At 45.9% G+C, this 24,982-nt stretch overlaps 2 protein-coding genes across 15 annotated transcripts in view; both read right to left on the reverse strand.

The window, feature by feature from the left end:
- COL21A1 (collagen type XXI alpha 1 chain) overlaps nucleotides 1-15,233 on the reverse strand; it is a 236,612-nt gene extending 221,379 nt beyond the window's left edge. Inside the window, exon 1 of the mRNA XM_019496944.2 lies at nucleotides 15,132-15,233. The gene's annotated coding sequence lies outside the window, so the exon portion shown is untranslated. The remainder of the gene's footprint in view (nucleotides 1-15,131) is intronic.
- Nucleotides 12,163-24,982, reverse strand: part of LOC102563837 (collagen alpha-1(IX) chain) — a 142,786-nt gene continuing 129,966 nt past the window's right edge. For all 14 annotated transcript variants that reach the window (XM_059730621.1, XM_059730600.1, XM_059730624.1 and 11 more), the window contains 2 exons: nucleotides 16,409-16,471; nucleotides 12,163-12,769 (listed from right to left, as the gene is read on the reverse strand). The gene's annotated coding sequence lies outside the window, so the exon portion shown is untranslated. The remainder of the gene's footprint in view (nucleotides 12,770-16,408; nucleotides 16,472-24,982) is intronic.

Below are 24,982 nucleotides of genomic sequence, written 5' to 3' on the forward strand. Positions count from 1 at the left end.
TCCATATCTCACTTACAAGTATAGCACAGGAGTCCAACACCCACTGAAAAGTTAAGAAAACTTTTTTTCAATGAAATGTGAGCATCTAACTTGAACATATTTCTTTGATAATCTCCCTTTACAGGTCTCAGTATTCTACAAGAAGCCATAGCACAGTCCTTCAGTATACCAGGCTGCTTTGCTTCCTCCCTCCTCACCCCCTGCCGCACCGCCCAAGGAGTCAGCATGGTGCTTGCTGCACTCTGCTGCTCCAGGTGAGCAAATTGCTGCATAATCCTCGCTTCACAATCCCACATTGTGCTGTAGGGAGTCATAGGCTGACCCTGAGCAGTCTAGGTCAACCAAGAGGCTTCCTTGGCTGACCAGAGAAATCCAGAGCAGCCTACGGGCTAAAAGGGGGGCATATAAAAAGTGGAAACGGGGAGAGATTACCAAAGAGGAGTATACCTCCTCTACTCGTGCCTGTAGGGAGGCAGTTAGACAGGCCAAAGCTATATTCAGCTTATTGTCCGCTGTAACCCACAGGTCCTTTTCTGCACAACTGCTGTTTAGCCAGTCAGTCCCCAGTCTGTACTGGTGCAGGAGATTGTTCCATCCTAAGTGGAGCACTTTGCACTTGTCCTTATTGACTTCATGAGATTACTTTTTGTCCAATCTTTGCAATTTGTTGAGGTCTCTCTGAATCCTAGGCCTACCCTCCAGAATATCCACTACTCTCCTCAGCTTGGTGTTATTTGCAAACTTGCTGAGGGTGCACTCCGTCCTATCTTCCAGGTCATTGATGAAAATATTGAACAAAACTGGGAGCCCAGGAAGGGTGGCTGTGCCTTAAGGAAATGATCCTTCGGGCACAGAGGGAGACAATCCCGATGCGGGGAAAAAGGGGGAAAAGAAGCCAAGAGGCTTACTTGGCTGACCAGAGAAATCCAGAGCAGCCTATGGGCTAAAAGGGGAGCATATAAAAAGTGGAAATGGAGAGAGATTACTAAAGAGGAGTATACCTCCCCTGCTCGTGCTTGTAGGGAAGCAGTTAGACAGGCCAAAGCTACCATGGAGCTGAGGATGGCATCCCAAGTTAAGGATAACAAAAGATTGTTTTTTAGATATATAGGGAGTAAAAGGAAGGCCCAAGGTGGAATAGGACCTCTACTAAATGGGCATAAGCAATTGGTGACAGACAGGGGGGGACAAGGCTGAACTCCTCAATGAGTTCTTTGCCTCAGTGTTCCTAAGTGAGGGGCATGACAAGTCTCTCACTGGGATTGTAGAGAGGCAGCAGCAGGGCGCCAGACTACCAAGCATAGACCCCGAGATGGTGCAGAGTCACTTGGAGGAACCGGATGTGTTTAAGTCGGCAGGCCTGGATGAGCTCCAACCGAGGATACTGAAGGCACTGGCTGATGTCATTGCACAGCCACTGGCGGGAATATTTGAACACTCGTGGTGCACGGGCCAGGTCCCGGAGGACTGGAAAAGGGCCAATGTGGTCCCCATTTTCAAGAAGGGGAGGAAGGAGGACCCAGGCAACTATAGGCCAGTCAGTCTCACCTCCATCCTTGGCAAAGTCTTTGGAAAAATTATCAACGCTCACATTTGTGAGAGCCCGGCAAGAAAAATTATGCTGAGGGGAAACCAGCACGGGTTTGTAGCAGGTAGATCATGCCTGACTAATCTAGTCTCTTTTTATGACCAGGTTACAAAACACCTGGACGCAGGAGTAGGGGTTGACATCATTTACTTAGACTTCAGGAAGCCCTTCGATACGGTATCCCACACCATACTGGTAAACAAGTTAAGAGGCTGTGACTTGGATGACTACACAGTCCGGTGGGTGGCGAATTGGCTAGAGGGTCATACCCAGAAAGTCGTAGTGGATGGGTCAGTATCGACCTGGAAGGGTGTGGGCAGTGGGGTCCCGCAGGGCTCGGTCCTTGGACCGATACTCTTCAATATCTTCATCAGTGACTTGGACGAGGGAGTGAAGTGTACTCTGTTCAAGTTTGCGGATGACACAAAGCTATGGGGAGAAGTGGACACACCGGAGGGCAGGGAACAACTACTAGCAGACCTGGACAGGTTGGACAAGTGGGCAGAAAACAACAGAATGCAGTTCAACAAGGAGAAATGCAAAGTGCTGCACCTAGGGAGGAAAAATGTCCAGCATACCTACTGCCTAGGAAATGGCCTGCTTGGTGGCACGGAAGCGGAAAGGCATCTTGGAGTCCTAGTGGACTCCAAGATGAACATGAGTCGGCAGTGTGACAAAGTCATCAGAAAAGCTAATGGCACTTTATCATGCATCAGCAGATGCATGACGAACAGATCCAAGGAGGTGATACTTCCCCTCTATTGGGCGCTGGTCAGACCACAGTTGGAATACTGCGTGCAATTTTGGGCGCTGCACTTCAAGAGGGATGTGGATCACCTGCAGAGGGTCCAGAGAAGGGCCACTCGTATGGTTAAGGGCTTGCAGGCCAAGCACTACGAGAAGAGACTAGGGCACCTGGACCTCTTCAGCCTCCACAAGAGAAGGTTGAGAGGCGACCTTGCGGCTGCCTATAAGTTCATCATGGGGGCACAGAAGGGAATTGGTGAGGTTTTACTCACCAAGGTGCCCCAGGGGGTTACAGGAAATAATGGCCATAAGCTAGCAGAGAGCAGATTTAGACTAGACATTAGGAAGAACTTCTTCACAGTTAGAGTGGCCAAAGTCTGGAATGGGCTCCCAAGGGAGGTAATGCTCTCCCCTACCCTGGGGGTCTTCAAGAGAAGGTTAGATAGGCATCTAGCTGGAGTCATCTAAACCCAGCACTCTTTCCTGCCTATGCAGGGGGTCGGACTCGATGATTTATTGAGGTCCGTTCCAACCCTAACATCTATGAATCTATGAATCAGGGCTTCCCTATGCATTGCTGTATTCTGTCTCCAGGGAGACTGAGAGAGTCTGCAGAGCAGGTTGAGATATGTGCACAGAGATGCCCCGACTCTTCGGCATCAGCACTGCAAGCTGTCTACTCTACAGGGGCTCAGCATTCAAATGTTTGTTCAGGCATCTCCAGATAATTTTTTTCTATCAGGAAAAGAACCTGGGAGAATTCTCCAAGATTATCTGAATGTATGTATACAGCATACATAAACACCTCAGGCTTTGCATAAATTACCCACCCACTATATGAATTGGCACACCCATATACAATCTTTGACTTCAAATATTATAGTTGCATTTTAAAAGCTGTTATCTCCCAACTCTTTTTTAACTCTGTTTTCTCTCCTTAAGATGGGGATAAGGGATATTACTGGTGTTATATTCATAAAAGCAAATAGGACAGAACACGGTGAACTGAAGAGACAGCTGATATTAAGGACAGTCATTTTATGTCTCCAAACAACTACACTTAGCCACAGCTAAGAAGACAAGTTACTCATACCTCAGGGCAGGGCGGTAGCTGTAGGTGAATGACCCAGGAGACTGCAAGGTACCTGCAGTTAAGGGCTGTGAAAAAGAACTGCTAATGTGTGGAAAGCCTAAATAACTGGTATGCTGCTAGATATGTTTTAGAAATTCAACTTCAAAAAGCTAATTAGTTTTAAACAAATCACTACCTACATCTTACCCAGGAAGCATGTTATCACTATAATACACACTACAGGCCTTGCTTGAAGTTATCATGCTACTATGTGGTCAAGTGGCGTGATCTCAGCTATCTCTATCAGTAGGGTGAAATAGTATGCAGTTATCTTTGTGCTACTCAACTTGTCCAACAGGTCCACGTGCAAGACTTTATGCTGATCCTGAATATTTGATTTGTATCTATTTTTTGTAACTAGAACATGAAATGCTGATCTCTTCTCATTAGATGATGTAAAACTATGAAATTAAAATCACAAGGGGCAAAGCTTTTACAATGTCTACTGAGGGCAATAGAAGCTAATAGGTGCTTAGTACCCCCAATTAGTAGGACTTTTGCTGCCTCTTCCATTTTCTACTAAAACTTACCAATGCTCACTAAAGAATTAAGAGCTTCTCTGTTGTTTTGCCAGCTATAAAAACACAACAACGCGTGTCAAACAGTCTTCACATATGCATCTGAAGAATACAAAGTAAAAACCACGCAAAACTAGAGATTTAAGATAAAACTTTTGGAAATAACTCTGTTTCAGAGTTAGGAAAGAAAGTACAAATTGTTATCAAAGTAATTTGGAAAATAAATGAAGGAAAGCTTTAAGAATTGTTACCATGCCTTCAAGACCATTCAGAATTTTTTAACGTATCTAGTGCATTGTGTATAATGATCATTAAGCAAGCTAGAACAATTTTTAATCACAACGCCTTGAGATTTTATGGATATCGCTGGCAGCAGATCAAGGGAAGTAATTACTATCCTCTATTCAGCACTGGTGAGGTCACATCTGGAACTCTTGGTCCCACCAACTGGAGTACTATGTACACCCCGTGGCCCTTCCACCCAAAAAGACTTACCTGCCGGACACTGCTCTCAAAGCTGCTGGGCTGGCCACGTTCATGCTGTGGCTATGCACATGGATGCAGTATTTATCAGCAACATTATCAGCCATATCAGCCAAAAAAAGCCAACTGCCGATAATGTCATTTTTCCTTTTAATCAGTGTTGATCCAATATGGACCGATGTATTGGTGAACCTTTATAAAAAAGCCTGAATAAACAATGGTTATCTAGGGGCCCCTGTACATGTTACAAGTATTGTGCAATTAGCTAGTTAATTGAGCCTTTAGTTGAGACCAGCTACACATTCAAAGTACTTATCATGCCATTAAGAGGCTCAACCAGCTATGTAGACCTTGAAAATGTGTAAACGTTATAGCTGGTTGCTATTCAACTTTAAATTTGCCCATGTAGCAGGATCTGCTTCTGTATCTGGGAGCTCCATCAGCTGACTGAACTCCCAGCCACAGGGTGCACCATGTCCAGCTGGGCCTGGGAGTCTCATAGGTGATGGGACTCTCCCTCCCAGTGGTGCCCCACAGCTGCTGGCAACAAGAGTCCCACAGCTGTGAGCTCTGCCTCCTGGTGGCATCCCACAACCACCAGGACCAAGACTCCTGCAGCTTTGGACTTTCCTTTTGGGCAGCACTCCACAGATGCCAAGACCAAGAGTCCCACAGCTGCCAGGACCTAGAGTCCTTGGGGCTGCCACTAGGACCGAGAGTCCACAGCTTCAGGACTCTCGGTCCCAACAGGCATTAGGTGCTGGCATGGCTAGAAGTCCCAATCAACTATGGGACTCACAGCTGCAGGAGCTTTTTATTTGAGAGTTCAGGGGGAACCCAAATTGGCAATCCCCAGACTCCCTCTATATTGGCAATAAAGGTGGGATAGGATCTGAAGCATGATTCACACAATCACACCTCCTGCCATATCACACCAGAAGATCTAAAGGGGACCTTAGGTAATCTAAAGGAAAGAAGAAGAATATTTTCTGAAGGAAAAAAGTCCAGTTCAAGCATTTGGCCTAGTCTGCGCCCCTCTACCAAAAAGGCCTTATGCTCACACACATCCAGAGACATCAACAAATGTCAAGGACCTAAGTGCCATATTAGGTCAGAACAATGGTCCATCTAACCTAGTATCCTCTCTCTGACAGTGGTAGAGGTGGATACTTTAGAGGGAAAACATTAAACAGGGTATGCCTAAACCAGTTGTTCTCACCCTCTTTAGACAAGGCACTCTTCATTCTTCGGAAGATGCCAGCTCTTATTTCCATTCATTTTTTGACTACAGAAATATAATAGAGAAACTTCTCCTGTTGTAAAGAACTCAGAAAGAACACAAGAAGTCAGAATATGTCCTGTACTAGCGGTGTAGGATTTCTACACAGAATCTCTGGGTTTATCTTGCAATTCATATTTGCACACCTAACATTGTTAACGTTGCTTGGCACTTTTGAAAACCCTGGTTGAGAATCACTAATCCAGAGTGATCTACCCCCTGTTCTTTACCCTCCCTGAAATTCACCATCATTGGTTTATAATGCCAGATGATACAACTCTTGACTGTTCTGTTTAAGTTATTAATTCATCTGTCATCCCTGAATTATATAGTCAACTTCCAAGTTAAAATCAAGTTGCAGGTCAAAATAAAAGTTGCACTGATGCTGTAGCCAGCTGTACAGTGGTACTCAGCCATTGGGGTTGCAGGCAGGATCCCGTGTGCAAGGTCAGTCTGTGGGTCAATCCAGCATGGGGCTGGATCCAGCACAAGGCCAGTGCACCGAATCCAGCCACACACCAGCCCAATCAAGCCATGTGCCAGCCCAACCCTAAGGGCAGGGCCGTATCATCTGGCTTGCATTATCCAACACCTGTAGGTCTGTAGGATAGCACCACTTATACAGGACTTAGGCAAGTAGCAAAGATTGATTTCATATTATCTTTTACCATGCCAAATATAAAAAGGGTCAAATACTTACAAGCTATAATTAAAGAGGTTTACACTTAAGACAAAAACATTCCTAAATATTCCATTCCAAGTTCACAGCTTTCAGACAACCCCCAGCTTTGCCAAGCTTGGCACCAGGAGCCAACTCCCTGTTGTACAACAGACACCAAACAGAGCAAGACCCTGCCTAAGCAAATACAAAATCTGCTGACACAATTTTTTTGCCTCCATTTTCCTGAGCAGGGACCAGATCAGCCCGCCCACTGGGACCCCCTCAGGCCCCAGGGGACATGCACTCCGGCCTAGGGTCAGTGAGGATCTAGTCAGGGAACTTCTTGATGGACTGGACATATTTAAATCAGCTGGTCCTGACGATCTCCACCCCAGAGTGCTGAGGGAATTAGCAGAGGTCACTGCAGAACCCTTGACATGGCTTTATGAGCACTCGTGGTGCTCTGGTGTGATGCCAGAGGACTGGAAAAGGACCAATGTGGTTCCCATTTTCAAAAAAGGGAGAAAGGAGGACCCAGGAAACTATAGGCCAGTCAGTCTTACCTCAATCCTGGGTAAGTTTTTTGAGAGAATTATCCTGGTGCATGTCCACGAGGGGCCAGCAGGGGAGGTTATGCTTAGGGGCAACCAACATGGGTTCATTAGAGGCAGGTCTTGTTGCACCAACCTGGTGTCCTTCTATGACCAGGTCACAAAGTCCTTAGATGCAGGTGTAGCAGTGGACATAGTCTTTCTGGAATTTAGGAAGGCCTTCGACACTGTCTCTCACCTCGTTCTCATTAAAAAACTAGGGGACTGTGGCGTCGACACCTACACAGTCAAATGGGTCACTAACTGGCTGGAGGGCCACACCCAGAGAGTGGTGGTGGATGGGTCATTTTCAACCTGGAGGGGTGGGGTCCCCCAGGCCTCGGTCCCTCACTGTTCAACATCTTCATCAGTGACTTGGACAAGGGGGTAAAAAGCACCTTGTTCAAATTTGCTGCTGACACTAAGATGTGGGGAGAAGTAGGCATGCTAGAAGGGAGGAATAGGCTGCAATCGGACCTAGACAGGGTACAAGGGTGGGCAGATGAGAACAGGATGGGTTACAACACTGACAAGTGCAAGGTGCTGCACCTGGGGAGGAAGAACCAGCAGCATACCTACAGGCTCAGGAAACTCCCTTCTCGTCAGCGCAGAGGAAGAAAAGGATCTTGGAATCATTATTGATGCCAAAATGAACATGGGCCGGCAGTGTGGGGACTCAGTCAGGAAGGCCAACTACACCTTGTCACGCATCCACAGATGCATCTCAAGCAGGTCCAAGGAGGTGATCCTCCCCTTCTGTGCAGCACTGGTCAGGCCGCAGTTGGAGTACTGCGTCCAGTTCTGGGCGCCGCACTTCAGGAGGGATGTGGACAACTTGGAGCGGGTCCAGAGGAGGGCCACTCACATGATCAGGGGCCAGCAGGGCAGGCCCTACGAGGAGAGGCTAAGGGACCTGAACCTGTTCAGCCTCCCCAAGAGAAGGCTGAGTGGGGATCTAGTGGCCTGTTACAAACTAGTCAGAGGGGACCAGCAGGCATTGGGGGAGTCCCTGTTCCCCCGAGCACTACCAGGAGTGACTAGAAATAACGGTCACAAGCTGGCAGAGGGTAGATTTGGACTAGACATCAGGAGGAGCTACTTCAGTCAGGGAGGCTAGGATATGGAACCAAATTCCAAGCAAAGTGGTGGCTCCTACCCTGGGCGTCTTTAAGAGGAGGTTAGACGAACACCTTGCTGGGGTCATTTGACCCCAGTACTTTTTCCTGCCATGGCAGGGGGTCAGACTTGATGATCAGCTCAGGTCCCTTCTGACCCTACCAACTATGAAACTATGACACATCTCCATTGTCAACATAACCCACAGCAAAAACATAAAATCTGTGGATCCAACATGTATCGATCACGAAGCATGATACATCGCATCCATTACACTAGATGTCCTCATGGAAGTTACACGAGTGAAATGAAAGCACCACAACACTCCAAAATGAATTCTCACAGAAAAACGATAAAGGACAGAAGTAGCCAATCATGTGAAGTACACTTTTCACAGAACAACCACTTCATCTCTGACTTCACCCTTCTCATACTGAATGGAAGCCACCACACTGCTTTCAGAAGACAAGCCTGGGAACAAAATTACATTATTTTACTGGACACTAAAAGCCATGGAGTTAATACAGTTTTATGGCTCATGACAACGTAACTGGATTTAGCTTAGGTTATCTCTGTTTCTTTCCCAGACCTAAAGAAGGGCCTTTTTCTACCCAGAAGTATACCTAATCTCTCTCCCAACAATACAAGTGGTCCAGTAAAAGATATTAGCAAACAAGACTTGCTTGCTGCATGTTAACATACAGACAGAGCCAAATCATCATAGTCAAGTGGCTTCTTGGAACTGTCACAATACAGCTGTATAACTGTAACCTCAGAGATACTCAGGGTCACCTTATCAAAAAAATCCTGTTGAATAGCAGAAACACAATTTTTCTAGTTACTAATAATGGCGTTCATTTTTCCAACCAAGAGAAAATTCAAAGTAAAATTTTAAAACTAGGACTCACATTAACATGAGTTAAATTTCTTATGAGACCACAGAAATAATTTCCCTGCATTCTGTGTCTGTTTTAAATTGTATGAGATTTATAGTTAAGTGCCAAGACCACTCCAATGCCAAAACATTTTTTTTTAACTGTCCTTTAATATTTTTACATGATTTAAAACTTGTCTTATTACAGAATAACCCACAATGAGCTTGTGCATTTTAAGGATTTAAAATTGCATAAAACTCCAGAAAGTTGACATTTATTTGTTTTGTAACATTTTATTTCCACTCATTTGATTACTCAATACCATCAACACAGCTCAGCTCTTTCATTTCTAATTGGTCATTAGTCACCAACAGGGTGCTTGACATCAACCCTGGAAAGCTAGACCAATCAACATACTTTATGCCAATACCTATGCAGATTAATACTTACTTACTTAGAAAGAAAGGTTTCCTGTGCATCTCTCACAGCAGTCCTGTTTCATAGGAATTAGAGATGGAAGAACTGTAGATCAGGGTGGACAATTATTTGGACTGAAGGGCCACTTAGGGAGTTTTGGTGTGCTGTTGAGGGCCAGATCAGCACCCCCACCAGCACCACACCAGACAAGGTCAGCACCCATCCCCAAGTGGTAGATTACTAGACCTGAGAGCAGATTATGGCTCTGCCCCATGCCGCAGCCCCTCATGCTTACCACCCATCAATACCAGTCCCAGGCCTGAGGTCTCCATGGAAACTGGCCCGGGAACCCTGTGGACAGGGTGCGCTCGTGTAGGTATGTGGGATAGGGCTGCGGGTGGGTGGGGAGCAGCAGGACAGGAGGATGGAGCTGGGGCTGGGGGTGGGGCCAGTATCATGGAGGTGGTGACAGCGCAGGGCCAAGGAATGGGGCAGAGCTGTGATCTGCTCCCCACATGCCATGGCCCGTGGAATGGCGCCTGCCATAGTGATGTGTCAGCAGCAGACTGTGGCTCTGCCCCAGACCCCAGCCCCATGCTGTCACTGCCCTGCCATCCAGGCCCTGGCCCCGCCTCCCCATCCTGCTCCTCCCCACCTGCCCACACCTCCATCCCATCCACCCAGCCAAGCATGCCCTTCCCACACCGGTCTCAGGCCAGTCTCCATGGAAACCCTGTCTGTCCACTCACCCACTACACCCAGTGCCCCACAGTGGTGGGTGTAGGGCAGAGGGTCCAGGGTGCCTGGGCAGTGGGCTGGCTCTGGCAGCAGCAGCACTAGCAACAGCAGCTGAAAGGAGCTACCACTGCCAGGGCTGCTGGGAAGTGGAGTCCAACTGCCACATGGCCCCAGCCTGGGCACACACCACAGCCTGGGCTGCCCCCAACACCTGGGTCAGGCATGGCCAAGAGACCCACCCCAAGTTAGATACAATCTTTTGATCACCTGGATCCAGCCCATGAGTCACGTGTTGCCTACCCCTGCAATAGATCATTTTGTCCACACCCCTGCCAGTGCAGTTTTGCTTGGTAAAATATATTGCTCAGTGCCAAGACCAGACCAGTTTCGAAATGAAACTGCACATATATCTCCCAGGGTTCAGCTCCAACTGAAGCTATTTAAAACACATCACATGCTCCTGTCACAGGACAGTAAGTACTTAAGTGACCTTTCCCCCCATCCTAGGTTTTATTGTGGTTGAACAGCAATGGCCACCACTTCAAACCTCAACAGGTCATCCAGTCCAACATCAAGCTACTTCAATGGTCTGCAACTGCAAGTTAGGCCATAGATTCATATTTATACTTTCTGTGGTCTCCAAACTGTGCAACCAGTATAAACTTGCTGCATTGCATGCTGCCTGGAAATTTGATCTTCGATTTGCCTTCACTCTTGATTTCTCATAAGTCTACCTTTGTAGAACTTATACGCCTAAGTGTTATGTAAGTTAAGCAGATTTCATTCTTAACCAATACAATTAATTTAAGTCTCAAACTTAAGAAAACTTAAGGGAACTTCAAAGTTAGATCAGAGGTGGGCAAAATGCGGCCCGCCAGGCCATTCTATCCGGCCCGCAGGGACACTAAAAAAATTTAGAAAATTAATATTTATCTGCCCCTGGCTGCCTGTCATGCGGCCCTCGATGGCTTGCCAAAACTCAGTAAGCGGCCCTCCGCCTGAAATAATTGCCCACCCCTGAGTTAGATGAACAAGCAACATGAGGACAGACTGAAATCAATGTGACCAAATGAAAGCAATGGACTTTAGGATATAGGAATATTTCAAATTATTCCTTCTAATGGGCTCTAAATTAATGAGCTAAGATTAAAGCCTGGACATCACTGTAGACCAGAAGTGGGCAAAATACAGCCTGCAGGCTGGATCTGGCTCACCGGGCACTTTCATCTGGCCCATGGCACCCCACAATAAATTGCACCCCGCCCAGTCCTTCCACCCACAAGGGTGGGAGCAAGGTGCCCACATGTACAACCCCCCAACATACTGTATTTGGCATCATTCCCAACCTCTTGGACAGAATGGCTCTGCCCAGCCAGCCAGCTTCTGGGCAGGGCTCCTGCTGCACCTGGAACCTGTGCACTTGGGGCAGCAGGTAGGGAAGTGGTGGGGCTGGAGTTGCAGCTGGACAGAAGCAGGAGCATAGCATGGAGCCTGCACCCAGAGGGGCAGTGGAAGCACTGAGCTCAGATGGGCAGGGCATGGGTGTGAAGGTGGGACACACACTCCCCTCATAGTATGCAACCCCCACTGCCTGGTAGCATCAGCAGGCAGGGAGGTCAGAGTACTTGTCCCCAGCCCAGGCCTGGCTCTGGCCAGTGCTGCACAGGGGGAGGAAGCGGAACCTGCCTGGCTGCCTCCATTGCCAGGGCTCTGTGCCACGCACCGTGCACCTGCAGTCCAGGACTCACAGTGGAGGAAGCCCCGCACTGGAGCCTGCTGCTTCCCCCGCTCCCTGCTGCGCAGGTCCCTATACTCTGTGGGGAGCGGAGGGAGACCTGCCCCCTGCTTCCCTGCAGAGTCCAGCATGGGGCTTCCCCACTGTGAGTCCCTATACCCCCACTCTCCCTCACAACCCTCATCCACATATACATACACCCAACATACCCTATGCTCCCTACACAGCCACACCCTCTCACAACTCCCCCCACTCCCACACCCAACCCCACCCTACACACACACACTATAAAAAATGAAACTTTATTTTTGAGTTATTATGCAATCCCTTCTATATACAGTACACAATCACAAGTCATGACAAATTTTTTTATAATAAAATTAAAATATATTATAGTAGGTGTTTGACTTCTAGTGTATGATTCAGGTTCTCTCTCGTTATGACAACCCCCCTCCCAAAAGGGGAATGGGGGGTGGGGGGGAGAGAGCAGCAAGGGGAGGGACTCCTGGTGCTGAAGGTCAGAGGTTAAGGGGCAGGACTTCTGGTCCCAAGGTGGCAACCAGGGGGCGGGGCAGCTGTCAAGGGGCAGGACTACCCATGTAGCTTGCCAACATTTGATAAGCAGCCCACCACCCAAACTAATTGCCCTCCCCTGCTACAGACAGTGTGGTGAAGAAATTTTTAAATGGTATGTTACAAAGGTAAAAAACAAACAAAATACTAAGATGCATGTATGGAATGAGATGGAGCACATGGAAAACATCAGAATATGTAAGTGATATTTCATCTCTGGAATACTGTGTTCAGCTCTTGTTGCTCCCAACAAAAAAGATACAACACAAAGAAGGTTTGTGGAAGCTGGTGCCTGAATGATGAAAAGTATGGAAAATCTAAGGAGAAAGAGACATTGTTATTTACTTCAAAGTAAAGGGTGAATAAGAGATGACACAGTCATATATACAACATGATAAATGGTACATAGCAGGTAGGGTAAGGAAGTGCCTGAATGTGGTCTTAGAACACAAAAAGAATGAGGACACTCAATTAAAACTTAATTTTTTGAGTTTAAGGCGAAGAAAAAAAAAAAAAAAGAGAGAGATAGGAATGGCCTCTACATTCCATGACCTGGGGACTTATTGTCACAGGATATTACTGGAGGCAAGGAGTTACACAGAAAGAACACTCTCCCCATTGAAAGGGTCATAACTTCCCACTTCCAGGTTTATTGCACCCTTTTCTGAAACATCTGTTCCTGGCTACTGTTTCCAACAGAATGCAGGGCTGAACAAGCCACTCGCTGGTTTAACAGTAAGGCAATGCTTCTTGTCCTCCTAGTTACTGCTGTACATTACAGACATGATAGTTCTCATTTTGACAGGACAATGCCTTTGCAGTAAAGAGAACTACACTGGATGTACTTAACACAGTTCCTTCAAAAGCACAATTCAGATTTCTAAGATGCATCTAAAAAGATAATTTACTGGTCTGGTATACAGACTGGGCTGTATAGTCCAGATGCTGCAAAAATCAGATGTTCTCCATGAGGTTTTCTATCACAGTGCTTAGACTTTATATGCATTTGCACTTGCAAAGAGGAGAAGTCACATCCCATCACATAAACTAGCATAAAAATGAAGTAACTAAAGACTTGAAGGCAAAATAACCTCCCTTGCACTAAAGAATACCTCCCTTGTGGAGTGTTCCCATTCAAATCAATAGAAATATTCCTGGAATAAGGTCAGAAGGCAGGATGACATTCATCATGAGTACCAAGGATGTCATAACCTGGGCTTCTGTAAGCCTCTAAATCCAGTTTATATGTACATTAAAAAAAAAAAATCATACCTTACCTTTCATAAAAGAATATTTAGCACTGCATATTTAACTGCTCTCTGCAGCTCAATCTGTTATCATTGGATGCATGCCTGTTCTTTAATTTAGTGTCACACATCTGAGCACAGACTTAAACCATTTGCCTGTTTCTATTTTTATACTTAACAGAAAAGAAACAAATGAAATTTTTGGCAAGACCTCAAAGCAAGTATATCAAACCCCAGGTCCCAAGAACTCCTAGTAAAGTGGTGATTGATCTCTTAAACCCTGGGTTGATTGAAAAACTACACCTTGTAAGAACAAAGGAGCAGGTCTGCTGGGAGTTCTCCCAACAAGCCATCTGGTTAAGGGACTAGATTTTTTTTTTCAGTCTGTAAAGCACTATCAAGTACACTTAGGCACTACAAACCAGATGTAGCCAGCGGAAACACTCTCTCATACTGAATAGTTTGCAGAGCAAGAGGAGCAAAGTTCACAGATTGTAAGGCTGGAAGGGACCTCAGAAGATCATTGGGTCCAGCCCCCTCCACCAGGCAGGAAAGATAAACTGGAGCCAGGTGACCCCAGCAAGGTGACTGACCAGTTTCCTCTTCAAGATTTCCAAGGTAGGCGATTACACCACCTCTGAAGGGAACTTATTCCACAGTCCAGTCACCCTGGCTGTGAAGAAAAGTTTTCCTAATGTTGAGCCTAAAACGCTCTTCCAGGAGTTTACATCCTACAGTGCTTTGAGGATGCAAATTTGCCACCGGAATACCAGTGCAGTTTCTGCATTCCTGTGCTCAGCAGCTACCCACCAAAGAAGCGTCATTGTTATGTTTGCACAGAAGTGGAAATTGCTTTCACCTCCAGGACAGGAAGCAGCACTCACAAGAACAAGCATTTAACTGTGACAGCTCAGACAGAGTCCTTCTTTTACATGATGCTGTCTCTAGCCACCGTTTCCTCGTGGCCCAATACATTATGCTTGCCTGACCCAAGCGCACGTGTAGCTGCTGCGGCTGGAAAAAACCTATGCCTAAGGCATTCTGTTCCCAATTCTCTGCTAAAATAAATCAATACAAATCCACAGCTTTCCTCACAGAAGACCAGTGCCCTATCCCTGCCACCTTCCTCATGAGGCTCTAAAGAAGAAAACTGGCTGCACGTGTAGGAGTTTCTAGGATCCACAGACTCGGGTACAGGCCGGTCCTGAAGCCTGCACCTGCCTTTCACAGACAAACTCCCCCCCCGGCTCTCGCCCCACGATGAAAGTCGGAACAGAGAGGCTCCTCTTCCCTCCTGCACTTCCCTCTTATTACACTGGCCAAAGCCGAATCCCCGCATAAAAAAGGAAGCAGCTAAAGCCGAGCTTGGCATTTGGGGATGCCCCACAGCCCGGCCCCAGCGAGGCGGCAGCCGTAGGGCATCCCCGCTCACCTGGTGCGGGCCGGGTTAGGCGAGTGCTCCCGGGCAGGCTGCGGAGGGCACTCCGCTCCCGCGCCCAGATGAGTGCGCTCGGGCTCCGCGCGGGGCGGGGCGGGGCGGGGCGGGGCCACCCCTCAGCCCCGGCGCGGCACCGCCATTGGCTCGAGGGGGGACGGGGCGGGGACCCGTGAAGGGGCGGGGGGGGGGGTTCCCCATGCACTACCCATTACCCAAATCGCTCCTCAGACTGGATTCGGGGGAAGACCCCCCGAGGAGCCCTGCCACATGGACAGCAAAGAGCAGCCAGCTCCAGGGAGAGTTGGCTTTGCTGTCTGGAGGGCAGGGGTAGGGGTCTGGCCCAGGTGTGCCAACAGCTTTGCTCTAAAAGCCTTGCAAGCTGGAGGAGGGAAATCCTTAGTCAGTCAAGCCCCCGGATGGCTCTGGTTACCACACCCTAGGGCCAGACAGGGGCTTGACTTGCAGCTGAGGCGCTCCTGGGCTTGAAAGCAAACAGGTGCTACAGGTGAGGGACTTCTAGACAGGATGGTGAAAGGTCCTGCCTGGAGGGCGAGGAGACAGCGTGACTGTTTTGTCAGGACTGCCAGCTCGTAAGTGTAGCTGTAGCCCCTCGAAACCAGAGGCTTGATTTAAATATCGTGAGAGCCTTTTACCATCTTGTTTTGAAGTCTCTCGAGTGCAGCTTGTTCACTTTCAAGTTTTTATTAGGCGAGGGCAAGGGATGCAAGGGACTTGTTTTCTTTTTAAATGAGAGCAGAGGCCTTCCTAACTGCGCACATCTAGAAACTGAGGCTGTTAGAAAAACAGGAAGTCTGCGTAAGGCACATCAAATTCCAGAGGAGAAAGGTGGCATCTCTGGTTTTACCTGTTGCCCTCTCTGGCTTTTACCTGTACAGGCCTGTGAAAAACAGTATACACAGATGCATGGCTTCACCATCTGTCCCTTCCTGTATCACAACTATAGGCACTCATGCATCTATCTATGACAAAAAGACAATAGAAAATGGGCCAAAATGTACTTCAATTACTGGGGCCAGTCCTAGTCAAAAGTGCATTTTCATCTGTCCTTGATGCTGAACTAACAATGAAAAACAAGGGCCATCAACAAAAACATGCATAATTAACCACCCCTAAAGGATGTATTTAATCTCTGTTTGCCTCTAATTCACTAACTGCCCTTTTGCCACAAGGGAGTAGTGTAATTCCAGAGAACCTGAGTGAAAGGAAGTGAGCAAAGGATATGAAGCAAAGCTGTTGGGCAGCAGGCTTACTGAAATATTTTCTTGTCCAAGCCAAACCCTTATTCATTGTCATAGATGGTATCTGGATGGTATCTAGAGGAAAACACAAAGAGAAAAACATTATCTCAGTTTACATTAGTTCACTCAATGCTATTAAGACTAACAGAAATGTAACAAAAGTTACAAACATGATAGTAACTTTCCTACCTTTTATATATTTAAAGATAATGATATACAGAGTGTTAGTTGCATTTCCATTTACAGGTTGCAGTGCCCATCAAACTAGCTGTCCTGGATGCCATGCCCAGATGTGGGTAGGTTAGGGCTTGGAGAATACCCTTGACTTGTTGCCTGGATGTCCTGAGGTATAGCAGGGAGAGGCAGTGCGTGATCTGTCTCCTGACTGCATAGCCAATGTAGGAATGGAAGACATTAAATATGTTTAAAAAGGCAACTAGATAATTTGGGAATATCTAGTTGATGTGAAAGAACTGCTATATCTTACACCTCACAGCACCACAATGTATGAAAGCCACTATTTGCTATAAAACTGAGTCCATATCTCTGAGATGAGGAACAATATGGGCTCATTACATTTCAATGGTTCCCATTCAAAAGGCAGCATAGGGAACAATGAGATAGCTGAAGCCTAGGGAAAGCAGTAGTACTGAGTTTGTCTGAAGAAGCTAACAACTGAAGTGGATAAAATCGGCAAGCAAATCAAAGAGGTCAAGTAAACAGATAAAAGTAGTCAGATGTCAACACTGGATTTTAAAAGCCACAAAGCCCTGAGTTATTTCTTTCCCTTAGATTTTTCTGCCATTGCCCAGAGACCCAAGCACATGCTCACCCATGTGCTTCTAATAGCTCTGCGTGTCTCTTCTATCACAACTGTGTGGCCAGAGCTTGAAGTGTACTCTGTATTGTAGCAGCCAGCTGAAAGCATCTTCAGCCAGCCACTGAGCAGCAAAAGTAGTGGAGTAACTTCACTGGTAGATTGGAGGGTTCTGTTTCAGCAAAGGGACTTCAAGTGTGCACACATTAAATTATGTTGGTGAAACAAGGAATATGACCGCAAATATTCAAATGCACCAACTGTAGCTTAGAGTAGGTCTTAGAGCAGTGGTGCTCCACCTTCTGGTCTCAAACAGGGCTGGTCTCTGGCCAGATCCAGAAAAACGTAAGCAGGCAAGACCATGTCATCCAGCCTGCAGGGCTCCCCACACGCCTGGAAATTTGGTGGCAGGGGAGCAGTGGCAACATTAATTGCCACCACTCTGAAAGCCATGGCAATTAACACTGCCACCACTTCCCTGTTGCCAAATTTCCAGGCACGTGGAAAGCCATGCAGGCTGGATGACACAGCCCTGCAGGCCAGATTCAGTCAACAGTCCAAAGGTTGATCACAACTGCCTTAGAAGCTCAGAAGAACTGAGAAGGACTTGCAGATAAAGGAAGCTTGAGCAAGAAAGGGAACAAATGATGCTCCTTTTTATAGAATGCAGACCAAAGTCACATATGTTGCTCAGTCAGCCCCCTGAAAGCGTTCTACAAGCATGCCGTGACACACACACAGAGCTTCAGAGCATTTTTTAAATGGCCAATCGCGCAATCGATTAACCCTCATCAAGTGAGGGCTCAGATAAAAGTACTCCACTTCAAAGAACCTTAGGAAACTTGTGTTCCCTAGGGTCTAGGGTTAATCTGTTGCATGATTGGGACTAGGTTGATGCAGCCCAGCCCTGCCTCTGGGCCTGTCCACAGGAAGGGAGGCAGCCTAAGCTGGATGGGGGCAGGTGGATTGGAGACTTCTCCCACCCTGCTGCCTCCAGCTCAGGCTGGGCAAACCCCAGCCAGCAGCTCACTCTCCCTCCCCATCCCCACTCCCCTCTTGCAGAGAGCCATGGAGGTGTGGGGGACAGGGCTGAGGGACAGGGGTGGTTCCTCAGCTGCAGGCAAGCTTGATTCCCCCCTGTCCTCCCCCAACCCAACAGCGAACATTGGTTGGGTCAGGGGGAAGAAAGGGTGCTCTAACTCATCGTGCTTTATGTAAGGGGGCCGGCATGTCTGTCAGCACACAGTGTATCTGATTGCCTTTGCTGTCTTTCACCTCAGTGTGCTAGAAGAAGTGAACTATAAATTCAGAGTGTCAAAAAAGGTAGAGCTCTATATACAGTTAAATTCCAGCAGGCTGAGAGTATGCAAGCCCACTGTGCCAGTTTACTTAACAAACAGGCACTTAGGACCACACATGCTTAATGCACTTAGAAACAAACAGCAACCTGGGGGTTGTCCAGGTTATATGACAGAAATATGTATTCTCCAGACTATAGGTAGGATGCACTTGAACTTGAGGGTAATGGAGGGCAGTAATGGAAATAAGCCATAGTAAAGTCACCTTGCTTTTGTACCTTTTTAGCGGTTGTCAGCTCTAATGCTATTGCCCATATATGGAACGTCCCTGATGTTCAGGATCATAGTTCATCACCCTTGGTGCATAATATATATGGTACAAGCAATACTGTGAAGATAAATTCAGGATTAAAGGCTCCTAAATGAGTAGATCTGGGTTTCAGCTCATGATATACAAATCTCTAAGCTTGAATGTCCACAAATGTTAGGAAAACAGAGCAACAATTCTTTAGCTACCCAAGACCCAAAATACTTTGTACCCAAGACCTTATCTAAGATCTCTCACAATTAATACAGTTGGTCCAATAAAAGATAGCACCCAAAAATCCTCACTTTCCTTAAAAGATTAAGATTGACACCTTAATTTACATGTGGCAACAAAAGAAGCTGATATTAGATTAAGAGAATCAGTATGGACACCTGGTCTTTGTTCATCACTGGAAATGGTTATGATCAACAAGACTACCCATACCAGCTCCTTACTAGAAAGTCAGACTCAAGTGAAAAATCCACTTAAGCACAATAGGCCATTAAAGCATAGTTAAGGTACGCCCGTTTCTATAGCCTACAACACTCAAGAAAGTAAGTTGGCAAGCATCACATGCAACACATTTGATTTCCAGTCTGAATGACGAGGTACCTACTGACAGAGGCAGATCTGGAGGGGGTACAGTGGTAGGGTTGCACTGCACTCCCCACTTTGATTTTTGCTCCACCCAAAATTGAAAACCAACTGCCTGACTGTGGCAGCAGCATTTCTATTCAGGCAGCAGTGAGGGAGTCAATTGACTTCGTGGCTCAATCTAACTGATTCCTTCCTTCTACTCTTCATTCCATATGTGTTAATGACCTTCTCTCCCTTTTAATGGTCTGGATGTTCCAAGTTATCCTTCCTTTTGTAATTCTGCTGCCTGTTAGCTGTTCCTGGTAACATAGCTCCTATTTCACAGCTCTGCAGACTTTTTAAACTCTAGTTAAAAACATTAATTAAGGTGTGGAAACCTTAACTTAAGTGAACATTAACTCAGGTGTGGAAATAACTTTCAGTGAAGCATTAGATGCACTGCCAAGATGCCCCAAAAGGCTAAGTATTGTTTTATGAATCTGAAAAAAATGCACATTTAATTCTAACAATGACAGGACTAATGAAACAAAGCAGGACTAATCTGCTTTGATTAATTTTTGCCTAGTTTGTGTTTTTATACATAATATATTATATAGCAATATTAATGCACACTCCCAGAAAGTTATATTTGTTTTTTCTTTAAACTTAAACTCAATACTATAGCCCTGGGACCCTTGATATTAGTAAAGCTTCTCGTTTCTTTTTAACTGGAGAAAAATGAGTGTTGCATTAGATGTAATGATGTACCATGCCATTTGCTCCACTCCTTTCAAAATCCTGGATCCATCCATGCCCACTGACACCTGGGACAGTAGTGCGCAGCCTTCTGTGTAGGTCTTAAAAAACAGCTCAAACTCATGCAACCAGACTGACAGACATCAATGGCCATAAAGACTTGAGAAATTGCCAGAATTGTTTTGTCAGTAAATGCACCCACACAAGGGAAGTTGTTGAGACATTACAATTGCTGAATTGTAATGCCCAAATACTGTATTATTTTGAAAGGCCCTGAGTTGCATGGAGTGATTGTACTTATTAAGGCATTGCATACTGTTACCCATATTTTGTCTTCAATCTCTGCCCAAATCTTTCTCCTTTAAAAGATTATATTCTTCCCTTCAGTGGAGTTAAACAAAAATATATAGTTGACTCACTATCTTTATCAACTGTCCCCTCCCTCAAGGCCAAGTTAATAGAACATACTGTTCAACTTAAATAGCATATTTCACATGCAACATTTCCCACCTCCTTCAATACTCAGCACCTTTAGGTCATTATTCACATGGAGAAAATATACCTTTTATCTTTTAACATCATCAAGTTATTTCCATTCTGCCCACAAGGAAAATAGAGTTGCATCAGTGAAAGCCCCATGCATGAATCATTTACAAGAGGTATGATCATACTTCTATTTTAAAAGGTCTATAATTATAAAGCATGTTATCAATTTAAGGATCTACTTGAAAACATATTTGAGATGATTAGCAAAGTGCTTGGAAGAAGAAACTCTGCTTAAATAAGATCAGTTCATACAGCTTTTGAAAAGCAAGGGTGGCAAACTACAAGTCCTAAGCACAGACTTACAGAAAAGTAGGAACGGAAGAGACATCTGGAGGGCTACTCCAACTCCCCACATGAAGCAAGATCATCCCTATCCAAATCATCCTACACAAATCCTTATCTAACATATTACTGAAATTACACGACCAATCCTTTCACATAACCACAAGGCATAGCACCCTAACCTGCACCACAGAGGCATATCTAGGATCTTAAAAAAGGGGTGTGGGTGGTGTGGTCCAGCATCCCATAATACACCACACCTTTTTCTCCAATTAAAAAGAAACTGGAAGCTTTACTAATGTATTAGGGGCCCATAACTATATTATTCAGTTTATGATCCAAGCAAAAGCAAATATAACTGAGTCTGTAGAGGTCTGACAGGTACCTGTTTGAGGGACACAGCTGCTAACCTCAGCCTGACCATGAACAAAACTTCTCCCTGCACTCACACACACGAATCAGCACTCCACCATGGCTCCTTTATGCATAGCCCCTGCCACCTCAAATGCCCACAGGCTCCACTCTGTCTCCCATTGTCCCACATATCCTAATGCTCAACCCCACGTCATTGTGCCCCAAACCCATGAGACCCCATCATCCCCCTCACAGCACACTGAGTCCTACCCTGGAACCTCACAGCCCCCATGAATCCACTGTAACCTGTGTAGTCTCATCCCCATCAAGCTCCAGCCCCCTGACCCTTCGCCACTCTCCTCACACCCCACTGAGCCCTCCCTTATCCCTCTAAGCATTCAAGCCTCCCTTATCTCTCTAAGCATTCAAGACAAAGTTCAGTTACACCGTCCCACCAAGCAAATCATGTAATCTTTTTACTGCAATATTTTACAGACTTGTTGATACATCTAAATACTGTAGTTTTATTTGATGACTTTATTTATCCTATAAATATATTTTAATAGCTAAGTCTATGTGGATGCAAAATTCCATGGTGAAGAGAGTTAGCAGTTATATAAAATTGGTTGTATCAGAAGTTACATAGGAGTTATATCAGTTTTAGTCAAATATAGTGGATTCTAGTTCAGCAACTGATGTTTAAAATTTTTAACAGTTTTCTTATGTTGGGGGTTTTTTTCTGAATTAGAGGAGCAAGTTTTTCCATCCTTATTCTTCCTTAGTCAAGTAAAATTTATGTCAACGTTGCTGCAAATATTTTCCTCAGCCTGATGGATTTGGCCATTAGAAAGAGAGGGAGACAGATGCTTTGTTTTATTTATATACAGATGTTTTCTAACTATACAGAAAATGATAAAAAGAAAGCATAGTATTAATGTTTAGTGTCCCCACTGCGGGCCCCATCTCATAAAGACTTGCACATGACAAACGTTAAGCATTGTCACTGAATTAAATGAAGTGGGTTACTGTCTGCAGAAAACAATCCCTATGGAATAAGTAACAGAGACAACGTGACTCATTAGTTGTGGAACCTAACGAGGATTCAATTCTTCTCAGGCACATTCCATTGGCCACAAACTCTGATGCCTTTTCCACTCCTCTGTCAAATCAACAGAACAGTAGCCCTCTCCCATGCCCTTTAGTATTAAATCTATAACAAACTACATGCAAGAGACAAAGAGAAAACTTGAGTAAATATTTCAAGTAGCCATCTTGATTCATTATTTTTTACAAAATATTTTTATTTAAGCCTTTCAAATGGATGATTTTTTTTTTTTAATTTGGCTCTAGTAGATATTAGGTAATATATTTGCTACAGGTATTCAAATGTGAAATGCTAATACTAAGTTTATTGAAAAAGGCCATTGACATAATGTATTTAAGCTAAATAGTGTTAGGTGTACTCGGGCTTCCACTTGATTCTGATCTGGTCACTAAAGTCCAGTCCAGCTCCACTTTTATTTAGGTAGCACTTATATAGCTAAAATTAGCATAAGGGGCACTTTGGGCCACTTACTTAGATTTTAGATCCTAACTTCCATCGCGATACAACTTGTCATGCCCTTCTGAGAATTCCATTTATCTTTGTTAGGTTCTATGATGATCCTAACCACCAAGCCCTACTTCATGGTTCCCGCCCTGCTCCTATCTCCATCAGGTTGTTTCCACATGTAATCAGCATTAGACAGTATGAATAGATGACATTAGAGCAGGAGGCAGAACCTGAAATCCTGTCCCTTTCAGGGAAGCATTGGAGATGTATAGAGGGTGCACATGGGTGCACGTGCACCCCCTGAGATTGGCTGTGGCCCCCCTGAAAGAAGCACTGGTGGCACTTCCAGTTTTACTGCCAGCACTTCCACCAGCAGGGGCGATCAGCCGCTGGGGGACCGCCCCCAGTCGGCGATCGACTGCTGGTCCCAGTATTAGGAGGCACCAGTCGCCCATGTAGGGCAGTGTCCACCTCACTGAATTACACCACCATCTCCCTTTGCCTTACCCTTTTTCTGGCCCTGCATTTCTTCTTCTCTTGATGTACAATGAACCAGCCTCAATGTGTGGGTCATCGTGGTAATCCTAGTCCATGGCCTAGTAGTTAGAGCTCATTTCTGGCTATTGAGAGGTTTAGATTCAAATATCCCAATTCAAATACATAGTAGCAGAGTGTGGCCTAAGACCCTGGACAAATGCTTGTAGCATAAGGCTATTAAGCAATGGAAAAAAATGTTACTTCAGTTTTTCTGCAACCTATGTGATATTATGGGTCCTAGGTATGACTGTAAATTTCATCTTATTAGAGGGCCTGGTGGGGAACATGGTGGGGCTACTCATAGATTCATAGATTCATAGATGTTAGGGTCGGAAGGGACCTCAATAGATCATCGAGTCCGACCCCCTGCATTAGCAGGAAAGAGTGCTGGGTCTAGATGACCCCAGCTAGATGCTCATCTAACCTTCTCTTGAAGACCCCCAGGGTAGGGGAGAGCACCACCTCCCTTGGGAGCCCGTTCCAGACCCTGGCCACTCTAACTGTGAAGAAGTTCTTCCTAATGTCCAATCTAAATCTGCTCTCTGCTAGCTTATGGCCATTATTTCTTGTAACCCCTGGGGGCGCCTTGGTGAATAAATACTCACCAATTCCCTTCTGTGCCCCCGTGATGAACTTATAGGCAGCCACAAGGTCGCCTCTCAACCTTCTCTTGCTGAGGCTGAAAAGATCCAGTTTCTCTAGTCTCTCCTCGTAGGGCTTGGTCTGCAGGCCCTTAACCATACGAGTGGCCCTTCTCTGGACCCTCTCCAGGTTATCCACATCCCTCTTGAATTGCGGCGCCCAGAATTGCACACAGTACTCCAACTGCAGTCTGACCAGCGCCTGATAGAAGGGAAGTATCACCTCCTTGGACCTATTCGTCATGCATCTGCTGATGCATGATAAAGTGCCATTGGCTTTTCTGATGGCTTCGTCACACTGCCAACTTATGTTCATCTTGGAGTCACTAGGACTCCAAGATCCCTTTCCACTTCCGTGCCACCCAGCAGGTCATTCCCTAGGCTGTAGGTGTGCTGGACATTTTTCCTCCCTAGGTGCAGCACTTTGCATTTCTCCTTGTTGAACTGCATTCTGTTGTTTTCTGCCCACTTGTCCAACCTGTCCAGATCTGCTGCAGCTGTTTATGGAGGGGTAGCTTCTATAAATTATCACAATGTTGCAAGGTGAGTCTAGAGCACCGCAAAACCCTAGATTCCACAGCTTTGTGTGTATTCCTTGGTTGAAGTCAGGCTAAGGAACATCACCCTGACAGAAATATTCCCTCACTGAGATGTTAGGCACTCAGCAGCAGTTCTTATCTGTTGCTCTCTGACAGAAGAAACACTGAACCACTGAGGCACTGAGCATCTGGACTCAGTCTGACTTTTGGAATGCTTTTGGACTCTGTCTCGATGGTCTAAAGGGGGAGTGGTAGGTCTAGGGCAGCCTCCACTCCTCCATTCTCTTGCCTAAGCATATGCATTGAAGGTCTTGGTGTGATGATCTCAAGACTTTCAGCACAAGGTGCATAAGGAACCTGAGGCAGCTACCAAGATATTCA

This window comes from Alligator mississippiensis, chromosome 1 (assembly GCF_030867095.1).
Source record: "Alligator mississippiensis isolate rAllMis1 chromosome 1, rAllMis1, whole genome shotgun sequence".
In the NCBI taxonomy this organism is placed as follows: Eukaryota; Metazoa; Chordata; order Crocodylia; family Alligatoridae; genus Alligator; species Alligator mississippiensis.